Below are 4831 nucleotides of genomic sequence, written 5' to 3'. Positions count from 1 at the left end.
ATGCAAGGAATTTATCAGTGAGTCTTGCAATATGCTGGAAGAGGAGATATACAGAGTGTTTCATAGTAGTGTCGAACATTCTAGGGTATTGTTCCTGGATGATAGGAGACTACAATGTCGTATTTTTAGCGGTCATCCTTATAGCTGCCATTTTGTTTTTTTTTTTCACTTGGGATTTTTATCTCAAGCATGAAATGTTGTATTGATCTTGCAATCGGTGCAAAAAGCCGGGTCATTTTCAATCCTGATTAATTCCAGTAGATCCATCTTTTGAAATGGTCTTCTTCTCGATTTGGTTCACGTGAAGTTAATCATGATTCAAATTTAACCGGTTTTTGTGCAACTGGGGCCTTTGTGAGGGAAATTTTTGCATTCCTCTGGGAATAAATCTCAATTTACTGTGATTAGAATAGTTGTTTGTGCAACTAGTGCGCAAAGTGACAGTTTGCTGCACCGAAAGAAACGTCGAGGGCGGAATGGTTTCTTGAGTGCAGCAGAGGAACTTTGCGCACGTATTTCACATTAAGTTTTTCCTACAGTTACCATTGAATATGAAAAGTGGGAATTATGGGGTAAATTTGCCTGAAATCCATCAAATGTTTTTCTGTGTAATTTTATTATTGATAAAAACCTTAATTTATTGTCATTGAATAAAAATGTTGTCCTTGGTTATAATATATAATTAATAATAATTAGCGCGTTGTGCTTGTTTGCACCTCTGCTCACTATAGCAGCCACAGCAGTCACTGTTACCAACTTCATTTTGATTTTGCTGCACTGTTGCTCCATATAACCTACTAAGTATTTTGCGTTGCCATGTTGCAAATCTGGAGTGCAGAAAAATTTTTCCCGCACTAGAGCGGAAAAGTGATTCTTTGCGTTCTGTAATCGGTGCAGCAATGGCCACTTTTCAACGTAACTGTAGGAAAAGAACATTTCTGTATGAATGTTATTATACCGGTAATTTCTTCTTTCTAATGAACTTTTTATGCTTTTGTACTCCAGACCGAAGCTCGGTCCCCGATATTATAATATGAAGTAGGTATTCGACTGAGTGAATTTTTCTTCAGATTTTTCCTTCAATTCACACATTGATTCAATAGCTGCTAGGGCAACCAACAAATGGGGTTTATTCTGAGGACCTGTTCGCCCTTAGTGATGTAGAGCCTTTGATTCTGATTTATAAGTCACTAGTGAGAAGCTTGCTAGAATATGCCTCACAGATATGGAATCCATATCATATGGATAGAATAAATGTTCTAGAACGGCTGCTTCAAAATAAGTTTTTAAGAATCATGTTCTATAAAAAATTTAATCGTTTTTGTCCTTTTGATTTCCCAACAGAGTCACTGAGAACTTTATTCCATATTACATCATTAAAAGTTAGGCGTGATGTTAGAGCACTTATTTTTCTTTTTGATCTCTTAAATAATGAAATTGATTCATCATACTTGCTATCTAAAATGAATATTTATATCTCACCTGTGGCTCGTCGATCTGAATTTTCTTTTCTGGTTCCTCGTTCCAGAACACTTAGAAATTACAATTCTCCTCTCAACAGAATTCAGAGAAGCTACAATAGTTTGTCCGGGCACCTAGATCTCTTCTGGTTCTCTCGCGCTAAATTCCGAAAAGCTCTATACAATGGTCTGGTCTGAGCATTGATATTGTGATCTGGTCTACATCGATCATTTTTTCATGTATGTGTGGGTGTGCATATGTTTTGGGACTTGGAACTCATTAATAAGTTATATTTTGGTTATTTCATTCTTTTAATACTTGTGTTATTAGAATTTTATATTATCCATTTTTGGACCTTCTATGAGTAGTATTTCGATGCTTTGTATTCATCTCATCTTTTCATATATTTTTTTTTTTAAATTACCGTATTGTATTTTTCCATATTATCATTTTGTACCTTATTACCATATGTAATAGAGAAAATATTACCATTTGTACCTTATTTCTTTTTATGATTTTTTATAAGTTTTCTATATATTATATTTTAAGATTTTGCATTTTCTTGTAAAGGAGACATGTTTGGGGAAACCCGTTGTCTCCATTGTAAATTAATAAATAAATAAATAAATAGTCTTATAGTTGTTCACTTAACAAATTTTCAGTCCTTAATTATTTTCACAAAGTAATTAATCGATAATTATTGTATTAATGCAATAAAAACTATATCAATTGCATTCATTCCATCAATAATAATTATACTTTGCTTGCTATAAAAGGAGTGATATGGGAACCAGATAGGATAATATTAACAATGGAAGGTTCATCTCGAATCCACTAGAAGTAGAAACCAACAAGAATGAATTTTCAATTTATTAAAATTTTACACTATCACTCAAGATTTACTTTCACACTATTAAAAGTAGTGTTATGGAAGCCAGATACTAGTATTGACAATGACGATAATATAGATGCATTACCACTAGGCCTATTACTGTTTGAGCTATTTTTATCTATGAAACTTCTCGCTAAAAACCAAGGATCACAAAAAGCTTGTATGATATTTGCCACTTAGCGAAATATTTCGCTATATTCCAAGGAAGTATTACCATAGAAGCATACCATAGATGGGATAGCATAAGAAGATATCCCATGGCCTATAGAGTATCTACATTCCAAATTTCAACCATTTTTTGTTAACTCAAGCCGATTTCTGTCTATCATGGCCGGGTGAGAGTGTAAGAGCGTCACAGTATAAGAGACTACCAGTATCGTATAGATCCACGAAAAAGAAGTACGTGGACTATCAGCTTGAGTTAACATTGAGAATTGAAAATAAACGCCTTATACCATGGGATACCTTCTTGTGCTATCCTTAATCTATGGAATTACTTGGTGTAGAAAATTATAATTTCAAATCGTTTTCTGCAAAATCTTCCATTTATGAGTAAAGCAAAATAGTATATTACGCTACAAGCACAGAAAGTTAGTGTTTACGGTATGAGGATAGTTTCCCGGTCGAGGCTTGCAGAGCCCGGGAATATGTTATCCGAATACCGTGAACACCTTTCTGAGAGAGTCGCGTACGATATTTTTCGCCACACTACAGGTATAGCTGACGCCAAAAAGTTAGGCGGTTTCGTGGGTCTCTTGTGCGTTCCAACAGCTGATGTTGTCAAGTAGAGTTGTCATCTAGCTTGGCTTAGGTGATGATTTTTAAATCAAAAGAGACAATAAATAGGTGCATTGCATCAGCTGTGAGTAGGTTACACCATGTGACCCACGAAGCTGCCTAACTTTTTGGCATCAGCTATATAAGAGTAATAAATTGAATAAGAATGTTTTATGAGGGGGGGGGAACTTTGATGTCTCATATCTCGAGAACCAGACGTCGTAGGGTACTCAATGTGGGGTGGAAATTTCCGATCTCACCCTCCTGAACACAATGCACCATATGTCGCAGTTGTCCAAACACATTTTCAAAAAGCGGCCGGAAAGGGTACTCTTTCCGGCCTTAGCCGGAAAGAAACCTGTTCTGACGTCAGACGAGAGTCTTCTGCAAACAGAGTCTTTCAGATCTACGTAGGGACTGGAAAACAGCTGCTTTCTGTGCAGTGTGGCGAAAAAGTAGGTATCGAGGACATGGGAAGGATCAGGGAATATTATTGCATTAAATGATCAACACCATATACAATACGGACATCCTTTATTGAATAGAATGCATTCTGGTCTTAATTTAATAATAATAGACAAAAGGTATCATCAATCAAATAGACAAATCCATAACTTCTTCTCTAATAATAAAAAAGCACTTTAAACACAATTAATTTACCACTTATTAATATATACTGATAAATTTCATTAACCGTTAATGATCACATTCATATCAATATATATATCATTTTCATAATAATATAGTTATGTGAAATTTTGTCATTGACAATGCAATGCGACCGCTAAAATCAATAACTTTATTTTTATTGAATTTTAAGACACGACAATACATCACTATACACATATTTGTTCCAATACGTATAAGGTGGAAATAATTATTATCTATAATGTAATGCGCGCGCGCACTCTCTCTCTCACACACACAGTACACACACATCTCAAGCATTATAGACTATAATCCATAAGTCTCAACGGAATTCTATATAAGCGTAGTGGGGGACAGGTCTCTTCATGATATTATTCACATTAAAAATACCCTACTAAAGACTGCTCTTCACTTTCTATTTCAGCACTGATAAGATAGACGCGAGTTAAAATCAATCACCTGATTGTTCCCAGACTAGACAAAATTAATTCAGGTCGGATTGCATTGAATTTATATTTATAAAAAAAGACAAAAATTAATAGTAAACTTCTACCGATTGTCATAAATATGACCTATCAGTTTGTGTATGTAATTAAGCGTAATTGTACAGACTTTCATAACTCATGTGAGGAGGAATCACATCAGTGTATTTAGGATGAAAAAATTGATAGAAATTAAACTCAAACCAGGTACCATATAAGGATGAAAAATTAAATCAAGCTTCCAAATTGTTTTATCTACAACAAAGCTTGTATATTAGTTTGCACAAGAGAATCTTCAAAACATTTTTGAACTTCTTCAAAAAAGCATGTAAAGGTGCGTACAGATATACGCGCCGCGAACATGAGCAATTCACTTTTAATCAGCTGATGCTAAGCTTTTTATATTTGTATCTTACTGTTTCTGTAAAATACAGATATAGTCAGCTGATTAAAAGTGAATTGCTCATGTTCGCGGCGCGTATATTATCTGTAGGCACCTTAAGATGCCTGTCTATTTTTTCAACAAAGCTTGTATGTTAGTTTCTTACAAGAGAATCTTCAAAAGTCTATT

The sequence above is a fragment of the Nilaparvata lugens genome, chromosome 8 (genome assembly GCF_014356525.2).
Source record: "Nilaparvata lugens isolate BPH chromosome 8, ASM1435652v1, whole genome shotgun sequence".
Lineage (NCBI taxonomy): Eukaryota > Metazoa > Arthropoda > Insecta > Hemiptera > Delphacidae > Nilaparvata > Nilaparvata lugens.
This window is presented reverse-complemented; position numbering follows the sequence as displayed.